This window comes from Sus scrofa, chromosome 2, assembly GCF_000003025.6.
Source record: "Sus scrofa isolate TJ Tabasco breed Duroc chromosome 2, Sscrofa11.1, whole genome shotgun sequence".
Lineage (NCBI taxonomy): Eukaryota > Metazoa > Chordata > Mammalia > Artiodactyla > Suidae > Sus > Sus scrofa.
The window spans coordinates 13,032,131-13,048,265 of NC_010444.4; the positions used below are offsets into that span (position 1 = coordinate 13,032,131).

The following is a 16,135-nucleotide window of genomic DNA, read 5'->3' on the forward strand; positions in this document are numbered from 1 at the left end:
CCCTTCCAATCCATTTTGCATCCCTTACCACCCCCATCCCTAAAGTACTCTCTTGTTACCCCTATGCCATCCACCAGCCTTCCTAGGACTGCCTTCTGCAGCCCCAGGCCTCTCCCTTTGTTTTGTAAAGATTGTTAGCGCTTGGCTCAAGGTCACTCTTTTGGCCATTCTGATAGCCCTGCATCTCGGAGGTTCTCAATCCTGCCTGCACAGTTGAATTCCCCAGGGAGCTTTAAAATGATAAAAATTTAAAATACCTATAATGGGATCTAACCCACAGAGATTAGGCTTACTTTGGTCTAAGAAGACCAAGGTATCAATTTCTTAAAAGTCCCTAAATGGGAGTTCCCGTTGTGACTCAGCAGGTTAAGAACCTGACTAGTATTCATGAAGACGTGGGTTCGATCCCTGGCCTCGCTCAGTGGGCTAAGGATCCGGCATCGCCACAGTTATAAATAAATGAATAAATAAATAAATAAATAAAATTTTCTTAGCAATGAGATCCTGCTGTGTAGCACTGAGAATTATGCCTAGTCAATTATGATGGAGCATGATAATGGGAGAAAAAAGGATGTGTACCTGTATGTGTAACTGGATCACCATGCTGTACAGTAGAAAAAAAAATCATATTGGGGAAAATAACAATAATTTTTTTTTTTTTTGTCTTTTTGCCTTTTTGCCTTTTCTAGGGCAGCACCCTCGGCCTATGGAGGTTCCCAAGCCAGGGGTCTAATTGGAGCTTTAGCCACCGGCCTACACCAGAGTCACAGCAACACAGGATCCAAGCCACGTCTGTGACCTACACCACAGCTCACCACAATGCCGGATCCTTAACCCACTGATCGAGGCCAGGGATCAAACTTGCAACCTCATGGTTCCTAGTCGGATTTGTTTCCTCTGCGCCACTATGGGAACTCCAAAAAAAATTTTTTTTAAAGTTACAACTAAAAAAAAAAATTCCCTAGATGATTATAATGTGCAGTCAAGGCTGAGAAGAACGTTTAGTACCCTGGACTTCTGGCTCCTGACCTTCTTCTCAGACCTCGTCTGTCTCAGCCATTCAGGACCGTGATTACGCCATAGACTCTGACACCATCAATCATAACCCCTCCACCATCTCAATTTTAAGCCTTCTACACTCTAGCCAATGCTTCCCCATCTTTTCAGCCTACGTTTTTGAGTACCCCAACTCTAGGAACCCCCTAAGATCTCAAGTGCATTGATCCTACATCTTACAAGGTCCCTCGACCTCCACGTGGCCTCACCAGCTTAGATTCTCCATTACCTTTTTTTTGTGCCCTCAACTCCCTGTCCTATTATTAGTCCTCTGTCCCTGTATGAAAATTATCAAAACTGACTAAACATGCAGTCTTTCACCTAAATCCTTGGTGGACTCCTCTCTCTAATCTTGTAGGTGGACATAAGCCTTTGAGGTTGGTGTCAGCAGTCTTGGACGGTCTTGGCGGAAATGGCAGCCCTAAAAAAATAAAAGCCAAGTCAGGAGTTCCTGTTGTGGTGCAGCCTAAAGGAATCTGACTAGTATCCCTGAGGATCCGGGTTCAATCCCTGGCCTTGCTTAGTGGGTCAGGGATCCGGCACTGCCGTGATCTGTGGTGTAGGTTACAGATGCAGCTTGGATCTGGTGTTGCTGCAGCTGTGGTGTAGGCCAGCAGTTATAGCTCCAACTGGACTCCTAGACTGGGAACTTCCATATGCTGCAAGTGCAGCCCTAAAAAGCAAAAAAAAAAAAAAAAAAAAAAAAATCAGTAACAGAAATAGAGGGAGAAGCAAGAGGAAAGAGATAAATTTAGACAACCATTCAAGCAGGGCGAAAAAACCACATACCTGAATCCTGTGTTACACAGTGTGTGGGTATGGGTGTGGGGGTGTGGCATGTGCAGGTGTGTGGGTGTGTGAGTGTGTGTGGGTGTGGGTGTATGGGCACACGCTCGCCTCCATCTCTCACCCGTCGCTCTCCCGCTCTCTTTCTCTGCCACATCAGTTTTCCTACTGACATGTGGTCATGAGAACATTGAGTTGAAGATAAACAAAGGTGTCAGAGGACAGAAGGTGCCTGGAGCCAACAGGTGTCCCATCAGAAAAACACAAGAGCAAGTAAGCCTTGCCTGTAGCTCTGGGTACCCAGTGACTCGCTCAGCAATCATGCCTTTCATCTCCATGTCTTGGGCAGTGATCAAGTGGGACCCAAAATGGGCATCACCCAACAGTGCCAATTTAAGACCTCATGAATATTCAGTGTTTTGTGAAACTGCCTCATTGCTTCATAAATATGTACTGCTTCTTGGTCCTTTCATGCCTGCCTATAAATATTCATCACACGCATTCTCTCCTTCCTTTCTTGGAAGCTCCTTGGCACTCCTCTTACTTTCTCCTACCTCCTGGGGTAGAATTATCTGAAAAGATGCAAACAGGCACTGCATGTCCCTGTGACAGAGGTCCCTCTCTCCCTGTGTTCCACCTGAGCCTCCAGACAGAGAAAGTAAGGAGCTGTCACATCGCAGGGCCACTTGGGCATGACTCAGATACCTGTAGCCAAATAGAAAGAAACAGGAACTGAAGGCAGAGAAATTCACAGGGAGAAAGAGGTGGAATATCACAGGTGACAGGAGACAGATGAGGAAGAGCAGCTGGGAGAAAAAAAAAGGCTGGCCACCTGGGAAAGCACCCAAGCCTGTGATAACGACAGGCCTAAGTTGGGAGAAGCAGTCAGGATTGCTGGATCACTGCAGGAAGTGCCGGTCACGAAGAAGGAAGTGTGAACAAGGTGCCCTGAAGCTGTCAGAGGTGGGTCTGCGCCAGAGGTGGGTGAAAAATGAAAAGACGGGTAAGCAGAGAGCACCAAGGGTGACGGGTACTTTGAGGGCTAGGCTGCAGATGCCTATTTAGGAACCAGGAACAGACTCTAGGTCCAGTGACAAACCGGATCCCAATTCCGCTGGGGACACAGTTCTGGAGGAAAAAGAGTAGAGATCCTGTTATCAGAATCTGCTGTTAATGAGCAGGGCAGGAATCAAGGACAGAGAGGCTGTGGCACAGAGTATGATGCTGAATATGCTTATGCCTCTCCTGAAAAACATTTTGGAGTATTTCTCTAAACTAGACCAGTAATGGAGCTCCCTTTGTGGCTTGGCAGTAACGAATCTGACGAGGATCCATGAGGACACGGGTTCTTCAATCCCTGGCCTTGCTCAGTGGGTTAAGGATCCAGCATTGCCATGAGCTATGGTGTAGGTCACAGACGAGGCTCAGATCTGGTGTTGCTGTGGCTGTGGTATAGGCTGGCAGCTACAGCTCCGATTTGACCCCTAGCCTGGGAACTTCCATATACCTCCGGTATGGCCCTAAAAAGACAAAAATTAAAAAATAAAATAAATAAACTAGACCAGTAATGTCAAGTAATTCCAGGATGACTGAACTCTGAGAGGCTGGGAGCTGTGGAAGGAGCAAAGATCAAAGGCTAGAAGAGCCTGGCTTTGGTCCTGACTCTACCAACTTATCAGCTATGCTTTGGACGGGTCATGTCACTTCCTTGAGCCTGTTTTCTCTTCCATAATATAGGAACAACAATGTTGGCTGATCAGACCTCAGAGGATTTGTATAAAGACAAAACGAAGTAAAATTCATGAAAGCTATTGCTAAATGTTAGATGCTATTCTTTTTTGTTTGGGGCGGGGCACCCCTATGACATGTAGTAGTTTCTGGGCCAGGAATCCAACCAGAGCCACAGCAGCAACAATGCCTAATCCTTAACCTGCTGAGCCACCAGAGAATTCTTCTATTATTCTCTCTCTTTCTCTATTTTTTTTCTCCTTTTTACACCCTCACCTATGGCAATTGGAAGTTCCTGACTAAGGGTCAAATCGGAGCTGTCGCCGCCAACCTACGCCACAGCCACAGCAACTCAAGATCCGAGTCTCATCTGCAACCTATGCCACAGCTTGCAGCAACACCAGATCCTTAACCCACTGAGCTAGGCCAGGGATCAAACCCGCATCCACAGAGACATTGTGTTCTTAACTCCTTTTCTATTATTCTTATTACCAGTGATTTGCTGTGCAATCAGGAAAAAAAAAGTTAGTGAGCCTTATTGGTCTCAGGCTTGTCAGATGAGAAAGGGGAAGAAGATCACCCACTGCTTCTCTGCTGTTAATGACAGAAGAAAAAATAATTGCCTCAAGCCCCTAGGAAATGATAATCATGCGAAGGCTCTATGATGGGTTTCTGCGCAATGTCCCCTCTTGGGACTCTCACGCTCATTAAACTTAAGGCAGAGGCCCTCCCTCAGGGGAGCGACTTGGTAAACCAAGACAGTCAAGCCTGTGCCAGGAGCCCCAGAGGTGCCCAGATCCCATGAACCAACAGGAGCTCCATCTCAGGGCATCGTTCTCTACGTGTCCTGGACCACCCATCACCGGCTTCCTGCTCTGCCCCTGGGACAACCGAAAACCAGGCGATGCTCACAGGTCTCTGCAGAAAAGCCAGATAAGAGCTCGGCCAGAAGGCGTCCAAGGAAGGAGAGACACAGAGGCCCACCAGCACTGAAAGCGCCCACATCTGGAGCTGGTCAGAGGCAGCCAATGCCACGGGGAGGGAAAGGCACTGCCAGGGGTCCCCGGGAGCTGGACTCAGCAGGCGTTGGTAGCTGCTCCTCCACAGGTGAGTGTGCTCACAGATGATCCCACCTCTTCTCCTGCTCCCTTTCTCTCCACTTAAATGCAAGCCCCCCCTTAGAATCAATCGCAAGCCCTGAATGCACATCATCCTCGGTTGACAGTAAGGTGAGCTTCCAGTGAACCTAGTGTAAGTTAAAAATATCATTAAACCAGAAGTACATTTAGGAGAGCTCCCCTTGTGGCTCAGCAGTAAGGAACCCGACTAGTATCTCTAAGCATGGGGGTTCAATACCTGGCCTCGCTCAGGAGGTTAGGGATCCAGCGTTGCCTGTGATCTGTGTTGTAGGTCTCAGACAAGGCTCGGATCCTGCATTGCCATAGCTGTGGCGCAGGCCGGCAGCTACAGCTCCAATTCAACCCTAGCTCAGGAACGTCCATATGCTGCTGGTGAGGCCCTAGAAAGACAAAAAATAAATAAATAAATAAATAAAAAGAAAAAAAGTGCATTTAGGGAGTTCCCTTGTGGTGCAGTGGGTAAGGATCTGGTGTTGTCACTGCAGCTGCCTGGGTCACTGTTGTGGGACAGATTTGATCCCTGGCCTGGGAATGTCCACATGCTTCAGGTGCAGCCAAAAAAAATAAAAATAAATGCATTTAATATACTCAACCTACTGAACATCTTAGCTTGGCCCAGCCTACTTTACATGTGCTCAGACCTCTCGCATCAGCCTACAATTGGGCAAATGCATCTAACAACAAACCTTATTTTATAATAAAGTGTCGAGTATCTCATGTAACGTACTGAATATTGTACTGAAAGTGAAAAATAGAATGGCTGTCTAGGTGCAAAATGGTTGCAAGTTCATCAGCTGTGATTGGTGCCATTGCCCAGAATCACAAAAATGTATCTTACAGCATCTTGCTAGCCCAGGAAAGATCAAAATTCAAAACTCAAAGTACAGTTTTCTAGTGAATGCTTTTGCACCACCGTCACGTTCAAAAATCTTAAGTCGAACCATCATCGTAAGTCAGGGACCGTCTATATTTACTCTCTGCCAAACAATACAACAAGTGGTTTAAATGCTTCATCTCATTTAATCCTCACAGCAGCCCTAGGGATAGGTACTGTTAAGTCCCACTTGGCCGAAGACAAAACCGAGTGAGGTTCAATCACTTGTCCAGGGTCACCAAGTTAGTAAGGACTGGCACTGGGATTCAAGTCTAGAGCTGGTCTCTACCAAGGCCCATGCTCTCAAGTGCTAGGCAATAACACTTCCCAGAAACAAGCCACCAGCCCCAGGCTCCAGCGGTGGCTTGAATAAACCCTTTGGAAAGGCAATGACAGGTTCACCTATTTGATGGTGCGTTTGCAATTGTAGGGGGTGGGGATGCAGAAAGAATGGTGTAGAATTTCTCCTCCCCCAGCCCTTCCAGGACCCTTAGGTGTCTGCTTTTACTCTGTGGACCAGTGTTCTCGGTGCCAGACATTCCGAATCTGCCTGTCCTCCTGGGTTCCAGGCCTCTGGATCAGTACGTTGACCTCTGACCTTCCATCAGGGAGCAGCACCTAGCCTTGATTTTTAAGTTCAAAACTTTTTTCCCGTTCACTTATAGTAAAAATGCATTAAGGAGTTCCTAACATGATGCTGTGAGTTAAGAATCTGACTGCAGCAGCTCAAGCCACTGCGGAGCTGCCGGTTCAATCCCTAGCCCTGCGCAGTGGGTTAAACGAGCCGGTGCTGCCGGTGCTGTGGCTTGGATTCAATTCCTGGCCTGGAGAGTTCCATATGTCATGCGTACAGCCATCATTTTTTTTTTTTTTTTTGTCTTTTGTTGTTGTTGTTGCTATTTCTTGGGCCGCTCCCGCGGCATATGGAGGTTCCCAGGCCAGGGGTTGAATCGGAGCTGTAGCCGCCAGCCTACTCCAGAGCCTCAGCAACGCAGGATCCGAGCCACGTCTGCAACCTACACCACAGCTCACGGCAACGCCAGATCGTTAACCCACTGAGCAAGGGCAGGGACCGAACCCGCAACCTCATGGTTCCTAGTCGGATTCGTTAACCACTGCGCCACGACGGGAACTCCCATCATTTTTTTTTTTAATGTATTTAAAAAAAGAAAAACTGGAATTCCCGTTGTGGCTCAGAGGGTTAAGAACCTGACTAGTATCCATGAGGATGCAGGTTCGATCCCTGGCCTCACTCAGTGAGTTATAAGATCTGGCATAGGTCGCAGATGCAGCTAAGATCTGGCGTTGCTGCGGCCTGCCTGGGAACTTCCACATCCTGTGGGTGTGGCCCTAAAAAAGACACCAAAAAAGAGGAGGGACTTTCATAAAATATACTTTGGGGAAAAAATGGGCAGCACTTTTTTAATGGCTGGCTGGAAAGATCTTTCAGGATTTATTGTTAAAGGAGAAAAAACAATGTGCAAAACAATGTGTATAGTTTGCTACCATTTGTTTGGTTTTTTTTTTTTTTTTTTTTTTTTTTTTGGTGGTGTCCACAGCTTGGGGAAATTCCCAGGCCAGGGATCAAACCCACGCCAAAGCCACTGCAGTGACAATGCTGGATCCTTAACCCACTGCACTACAAGAGAACTCCCCCATTTGCATCTTTTGAAAGAGAAGGGAGATTACATGTACACGTATTGCTCATATAAGCAATAACTAACCATGGACAAATACAGAAGAAGCGGGCTGCGTCTGAGGAAGACAGGTGAGTGGCTGGGGAATCAGAACGGGGAGGAGGGGGCACTTATTTTCACTGTAGTCCCCTCTGAATTTTGTACCATAGACACGGATCTCCATTCAAAACTGAAAACAGAAAGGAAAATTGAAAGATAATTCCATTGTTCTTCTTTCTATACCTCCATCCACCCAAAACATCCATGAACTGGATTCACTCAACATTTTCAAGTTCTCTCTTCATGAGTTCCCAGCAGAGATAGTTCTTGGATCAGGGAGCAGAGTAGCACTCCCTCGAGTCATTGCTAGGGAAACACTTTTTCTTCTTTTATTTTTTTTTTTTTCATTTTTATTTTTCTTTTTAGGGCCACACCCATGGCATGTGGAGGTTCCCAGGCTAGGGGTCAAATCAGAGCTTGCACCTGCCGGCCTAAACCACAGCCGCAGCAACGTGGGATCCTGGCCATGTCTGCGACATACACCACAACTCATAGCAACACCAGATCTTTAACCCGCTGAGCGAGGCCAGGGATTGAACCCCAAGTCCTCATAGCTACTTGTCAGGTTCATTAATCACTGAGCCAAGATATGAACTCCTGCAGGAGAAACTTTGAAAGCTGTGACTCAGAGTCTGGATCCTGTGGGGTCCTGATTTCCCTTGTGGAATCCAACAGATCTGCCCCTGAGGACAAGAATTGCCCGTCTGAGTCCTCTGCAGGTAGAAGAAATTTTGCACACCTGGGTCACCTTTGGAGGCTGGGTAAACGGTGAGAGTCTAGGGTCCTTCTCTTTTGGGCACCCCACAGCATATGGAAATTCCTGGGCCAGGGATCAGATCCAAACTTCCATTGCAACCTGCAGCAATGCTAGATCCTTTAACCCACTATGCCAGGCCAGGGATCAAACCCGCATCCCAGTGTTCAAGAGACCTGGCTGCTGATCCTGTTTTACCACAGCAGGAACTCCTAAAGTCCTTCTATAAATGGATCGCTGAGCTAGAACCTGTGACAGAAAACTTCAGGTGGGAGAAAAATCACTCCTCTTAAAAGGTGTTCTTGGAGTTTCCTTTGTGGCTCAGCAGGTTAAGAACCAGACTAGTATCCATGAGGATGAGGGTTTGATCCCTGGCCTTACTCAGTGGGTTAAAAAACTGACACTGCCTAGAGTTCCTGTCATGGCACAGTGGTTAATGAATCTGACTAGGAACCATGAGGTTGCAGGTTCGATCCCTGGCCTTGCTCAGTGGGTTAAGGATCCAGCGTTGCCATGAGCTGTGGTGTAGGCCGCAGACGCAGCTTGAATCCCACGTTGCTGTGGCTCCGGTGTAGGCTGGCAGCTGCAGCTCCGATTAGACCCCTAGCCTGGGAACCTCCATAGGCCTAGGAGGGGGCCCTAGAAAAGGCAAAAAGACAAAAAAAAAAAAAAAACCTGGCATTGCCGACAGCTGCAGCATAGGTCTCAGATGCAGCTCAGATCCAGCGTTGCTGTGGCTGTGGCATAGACCAGCAGCTGCAGCTCTGATTCAACCCCTAGTCCCAGAACTTCCATGTGCCACAGGTACAACCCTAAAAAGAAAAAAAGAAAAAAAACAAAAAACCTTCTTGTAAGGGCTTCATACTATGCCTAGGACATGTTCTATTCTGGTTTAGACATCTGACCGAGGCTGGCTGAATGATTGGGGTTTACTCTTCTTCTCTGGTTAACCTCTGTTATCTCTTTCTCCTTAAATAATTTCCCTGGCTTGTGTTATTTACTTTCTTTCCTGAGGCTGTGATCTTTATCCAAGGAAGAGGGGATTTTGCCAATTGCTTTCCATGTGGTCACCCCCAGGTTCAAATATCACTTCATCCATTTGGGACCTCAGGCAGCTTGCTCACCTCTCTAATGAGGTCAGGATGGAGGGGAGCATCTAGCCTAGAGAATAGCGCAGAGCAGAGGTTCAACAAATATTACCTCCATCCTAATATTTCTTCCTCCCTCCACAGCCACCCAGGATTATCATGAGCACCTCATTCTTTCCAAAGTACCTCTGTCCTCACCATCTCTGAATCCCCAAAGTCTTTGCCCTTTGCAGATGAGCACACAGGACTCAGCTTTCTCCAAGTGACTTGTCAGTGTCACATCACCATAAGTGGGAGAGCTGGAACCATACCCATGTCTGGCAGCTCCTGGGAGAACTCCCTGAACCCCACTTCTCAGAGAATTAAGGTTCTTGATCCTGTGGCTCCTTCCTGTTTCTCCCCCTCAGTATATTCAAATCCACAGGAGTCTGAGCTCCCAAAACATGCTGTGTTAGAAGCGATTTACTTTAATTTTTTTAATTTTATTTTATTTTATTTTTGCTTTTTAGGGCCGCACCCGCAGCATATGGGAGTTCTCAGGCTAGGGGTAGAATCAGAGCTGTAGCCACTGGCCTACACCACAGCCACAGCAATATCAGATCTGAGCCATATCTGTGACCTACACCACAGCTCATGGCAACGCCGGATCCTTAACCCAGTGAGCGAGGCCAGGGATAGAACCTGCAACCTCATGGTTCCTAGTCGGATTTGTTTCCTCTGCACCACGATGGGAACTTCTAGAAGCGTTTTGGTTTTTTTTTTTAATGTCCAGATCTTTTGTGCTTGGAAAGGGTTATCTAAAGCCATTAGTTAATTGCTTATAATATCTTATGATGTAAATTTAGAACTGGGTTTTTCTTAGGCCATTAAATGAAATTTCCAGATATAATAAATTTAATTATGTATCTAGTAATGTTTGTTAAAATTTAAAACAATCACACTTGATCTTTGGTTAATGTTTCCTTTGCTCCAAAACCTAAAAGATCAAATTCCCCCCAAAAATTTATGTGCTTTTTACAATCAAATTCTCTTAAACAATTCAAAGTAAGGTCAGACACAGACACACATAAAACTATAGAAGCAAATTCACCTACACATTTAAACACTGTTTATATACATGATTAATTAAATGCTCCTAAACTTTTTAAACTATAATCACAAATTGAATGTACCAGATTTCCTAAGCCCTTCAGGTGTCTTCCTAAGCATTTAAACAACTCCTGAAAATTACTAGATCAAAATGTTTATTCTTGATAAATCAAATGCTCTTCCGTATTTTAGCACAGTTGAATCAAACATAGATTTAGTTAATTCAATTTAGCTAGTCATCCTCTGTATTTCCAGTCAAATTAAGCAGACACTCTTAATAGTTTCAAGCACCTTAAAGAGTATGCATGTGCAATATGTGTATATTCAATATGTATCCAAACTCATATTCAGTGGTATGATTTTTCAAAAACTTGTCGTCTTATAAATAGCTCTTACTCAAAATTATTAATGTAGGGTGCAAAGCATACACCGATCTTCTGAGGCTGTCACAGCAACTGGGGTTACAAATTTAGGATTTTTCGAGATTCAAGATGAGGGTTGTGTATTCAGTGATTTAGGCCAAAACTTCACGACTTGGGTCTTCCTCCCCAGAGGATTCAGCCCATCTTGCATGTTAACCAGCTCAACCCCTCCTACAGTCAGGTTCTGCTACTGTAACAACAAGGTACTCCAGACCCCAGCTTCCAGCCCATATCCAGTTTCACAACCCAGTGCAACATCCTTCAATTCTACTTTTTTTTTTTTTTTTTTTTAAGGCCACACCTTCAGCATGTGGAAGTTCCCAGGCTAGGGGTCGAATCAGAGCTTGCACCTGCCGGCCTACACCACAGCCACAACACCACCAGATCCAAGCTATATCTGCAACCTATGCTGCAGCTTGCAGCAACACCAGATCCTTAACCAACCGAGCAAGGCCAGGGATCAAATCTGCATCCTCATGGATATTAGTTGGATTCTTAACCCTCTGAACCACAACAGGACCTTCTCAATTCTACTCTTACCTAATTTTTCTAATATTTTATTTTTAAAAATTTTAGACTTACAAAGGAGTTATAAACATAGTACAGAGAGTTCCTGTCTGCCCCTCATCCATTTTTCTCTACATGACCATGGTACCAGTATCAAAAATAAAAAATTAAAATTGGCACAATATTGGAATTCCAACTGTGGTATGATAGGATTGGCAGCATCTCTGCAACACCAGGACAGTTTCAATCCCCAGCATAGTGAATTAAAGGATCTGGTGTCACTGCAGCTACAGCGTTGGCCACAGCTGATTTGATCTCTGGTCTGGGAACTCCATATGCCACAGGGAGGCCAAAAAATAAAAATGAAATAAAATTAAATTGGCACAATACTGTCAACTACAGGTTTTATTTAGATTTCATAAGTTTTTCCACCAATGTCATTTTTTGTTGTCCCACAGCCTCTAACCCAGGTATCGAATTGTATTGAGTTGCTAAATTTTCTTAGTCTTCTCCAATCTATCATTCCTTGTCTTTTTTTTTTTTTTTTTTTTTTTTTTTTTTTGCTGTTGAGATTTTTGAGGAGTACTGGTCAAGTATTTTGTAGAATGTCTCCTGATTTTGGTTTGTCTGATGTTTTCTCGTGATTAGGTTGACGTTACACCAATTCTTTTTTTTTTTTTTTTTCTTGCTTTTTATGGCCACACTAGTGGCATATAGAAGTTCCCAGGCTAGGGGTTGAATTGGAGCTACAGCTGCTGGCCTATGCCACAACTGCAGCAACACCAGATCCTTAACCCACTGAGCAAGGGCAGGGATCGAACCTGCAACCTCATGGATACCAGTCAGATTCATTAACCATTGAGCCACAACAGGAACTCCCACCCAATTCTTATCATAAATATTCTCCAATGTTCAAGACCTGATTTGGGTAAGTGGAATTCCAAACTCACCCTTCTGGGTAGTAACTATCCTCTTTTGCTTTGATGAGACTCTATCTTCCTTTCAGGTTTCATTAATCCCCTTTCAACTACTATTTACTGTGGGCCAACTACATGCCAGTCACCAGACATGCAGCAGGAAACAGGACTGACAACCATGCCTGACTTCATGGTTTTTATATCTTAATGTCAGGATGGAGATTATGAATGAAATTAATGTTATGTGTTTATAGCAGGTTAGAAGAGAGTCTGTCCTGGGAGGCAAAAAATTGAGCCAAGAAGAGCGACAGTGAGTGCTGGAGTAGCAGAAGGTTTCATGTAAATAGGATGCTTAGGGAGGGGGCCCAAGCAGGTGACATACGAGCCAGAGCTTAAAGGAGTAGAGGGGAGTTCCCGTCGTGGCGCAGTGGTTAACGAATCCGACTAGGAACCATGAGGTTGCGGGTTCGGTCCCTGCCCTTGCTCAGTGGGTTAACGATCTGGCGTTGCCGTGAGCTGTGGTGTAGGTTGCAGACGCGGCTCGGATCCTGCGTTGCTGTGGCTCTGGCGTAGGCCGGTGGCTATAGCTCCGATTGGACCCCTAGCCTGGGAACCTCCATATGCCGCGGGAGCGGCCCAAGAAATAGCAACAACAACAACAACAACAATAACAACAACAACAACAAAAAAAGACAAAAAAAAAAAAAAAGGAGTAGAGGGAAGGAGTCATAGGGCGGCTAATTAGAGCAAGTGTGTTCCTAAGGGGGAGGCCCATTAGCACAGAGTCCTGGGTCACGCCTGGCCTGTCCTAAGCAGAGCAAGGAGACACTGGTAGCTAGAGCAGCATAAGTGAGAAGAGGAGGAAAAGAGGACAGAGAGGCAAAGAGAGTTGTAGAGTGGTGGCCAACATAGCAGAGTGGACTTTGAGGGCCATCGTGAGGGTTCTGACTTTCATGTGTTAACAGAATCACCCTGGCTGCTTCTCAAACAAGACATCAGGTAAGAGCAGCTGCAATAACCCAAGCAGGATAGGATGGTGCCTGGCAAAGAAAGGGTGGGAAGTCAGTATACATTTTGAAGGTAGAACCAATATGATTCACTGAGGGAATTGATGAGGAGATGGAGAGGGGGGGGGAATGTGGTCCAAAATAGCTAGACCATTTGGGCCAAAACAACTGAAAGGATTGAGTTGCCATTACCTGAGTGAGACAGACTCTCTTATCTAATTGATCAATTTACAGGCATTCATTGACATAAGACATTGTGATAGATATCAGAGCACAAATTATTGAGGGATTCAGGAACTCTTCCTCCAACTAGGAGTGAGAAAATCCAATAGGAAATGGGTGAGCATTTTTAAAAATTTTCTAATTATAGTTGATTTATAATATTCTGTTAATTACTGCAGTACAGCAAAGTGACCCAGCCATACACATATATATACATTCTTTTTCTCACATTATCCCCCATCATGTTCCATCACATTTTCAGTGTTAAAGTACCGTGCTCTTGATTCAAACGAAGGAGTGTCTGTGATGTTCAGGGGAAGGAGGAAGGGGCAGACCTCTAACCTGGGCTTGAAGAGACTCGAGGACATTCCAAGACGAAAATATAGAATTCAGAAAAATGTAGGCATTTGTAAGGACATAGAATTTTGTAGAATTGGTCAGAACTGCAAGAGGATAAGCAGAGAGCAGGGTAGCACAGAGGTGTTTCACAGAGGACATTTGGCAGGTTAAAGAACTTAGACGTTTCAGAGCTCCCCTTGTGGCTCAGTGGTTAATGAATACAACTAGGAACCATGAGGTTGCGGGTTCAATCCCTGGCCTCGCTCAGTGCATTAAGGATCCAGTGCTGCCGTGAGCTGTGGTATAGGTCGCATACAAGGCTCAGATCTGATGTTGCTGTGGCTCTGGTGTAGGCTGATGGCCACAGCTCCCATTGGACCCCTAGCCTGGGAACCTCCATATGCCCTATAAAGACAAAAAAAAGACAAAGAAAGAATTTAGACCTCTCCCTAAAAGGACAGGGAATGCTTAGCACATAAGCATGAATGTGACACCACGGGATTGATGTGGGATTTGCGGGGCAGTCTGCCACTCAGAGACCGATGCGACTTTTCCATTGATGCGATGGTGACACCTTGTTTCTCCTCCTCTTCTGCGTTGCCAAGGGTGAAACACACCAGGGGAATGGCCCTGGGACAGAATCACACCACGGTGACCAGGTTCATCCTGCTGGGCCTCACAGACCAGTCACACCAAAAACCACTCCTCTTTGCCCTCTTCCTGCTCGTCTACCTGGTGACTCTGGTGGGCAACCTGGGCTTGATAGATCTGATCCGCACCAGCGCCCCCCTCCACACCCCCATGTACTTCCTCCTGAGCGTGCTTTCCGTCCTTGACGTCTGCAATTCCTCCTCGTTCACCCCCCGACTGCTGGTCAGCCTCCTCGCCACTGACCGGTCCATCTCTTCAGGGCTGTGCGGTCCAGATGGCTCTGCTGACTCTTCGGCACAGAAGAATGTCTGCTCCTGTCCGTCATGGCCTACGACCGATTCGTGGCCATCTGCCGCCCTCTCCTCTACCACACCATCATGTCCAAGCACTTGTGTGTCCGGCTGGTGCTGGCCACCTGTGCCGTGGCGACGCTCAATTCGGTGCTGCAGACAGGGAATGTCTTCATCCTGCCCTACTGTGGTCCCAACATCATCGATCACTACATGTGCGACATCCCCCCCCTGCTCCACCTGGCCTGCTCAGACACCGCCACGGCCAATGTCATCTTGCTCGTCCTTTCTGCCTCCGTCACTCTCCCCACGATCTCCGTCATCGTGGTCTCTTATGCCTACATCCTGGGCACAATCTGCAGGATGAGGTCCCTGCAGGCCCAGAGCAAGGCCTTCTCCACCTGCGCCTCCCACCTCACTGCCGTCTCCCTCTTCTACGGCTCCGTGTTCCTTGTCTACGTCCAGCCTGACCCTCAGCGGGCCTCCGCCTACAACAAGATCCTCTCCGTGTTCTACACCATCGTGATCCCCATGCTGAACCCGCTGGTCTACAGCCTGAGGAATAAAGATGTCAAGGCCGCTGTGCAAGCGAGGGGCCTTCGCCTACACACAAGAGGGATGTGTCAGAAAGGTCTCTGGTAGCCCGGAAGACAAAAGCGAAACCTAGAGAACCCAGCCAGCACAGGAGCCGAGAGAGGCAAGGCACAGCCAGGAGCCGGCCCGAGAGCGGTCTGTGCAAGGGAGCCATGTCCGGGCTCTTGTGACAGGACGTGATGGAAGATAATATGAGAAGAGGACGTGCATAGATGCATGGCTGGGCCACTTTGCTGTTCGGCACAAATCGACCCAACGTGCTACATCAATCACACTCTAACTTTTTGAAATTATAAACAACAACAACAACAACAGAAGAAGAGCCTGTGCAGGATGCCACGTAGGGAACACCACCTTGGTGCTCCCTTGAGTGAGCACCACCTGAGAGTGTCCTCCTCAGTGAAGGAAGTCGGAAAGAGAAAGCTTTCTCCCTGGCTGCAGCTAGCACTGCTGCCCCACGTTTCTGACCCTGCTCAGCTGGTGGACAAAGCCACCTGCACCAGCCACCACACCACCCTCTACAGCATCCCACCACACGTCATTTCTACCGGTCTGAGATCTTTCCATCATTCCTTGAAGCCCAAGTCCTAGACAGGAGCATTCGCCTGTCTGGCAACGTAACTCTAGTACGTCTCGTGATATACTGACTACATCCAGCAGGGCTCTCTCACACCCACTTATCTCCCACATCCCCACGTCTGTCTTCCAGAGCCCTGAGAGGTGGAAATAGGACCTACTCCGGGAGGAGGGGCTAGGTTCTATCTTTCTCCTGTCTTTTCTTTTCTTTTTTTTTTTTTTTTTTTTTTTTTTTAGGGCCACACACATGGCATGTGGAGATTCCCAGGGTCGAGACCGAATCAGAGCTGCAGGTGATGGCCTACACCACAGCCACAGCAATGGCGGATCCTTAACCCACTGAGCGAGACCAGGGATCAA

At 46.7% G+C, this 16,135-nt stretch overlaps 1 pseudogene; it reads left to right on the top strand.

The window, feature by feature from the left end:
* On the top strand, positions 2,357–15,935 carry LOC100513068 (annotated as a pseudogene).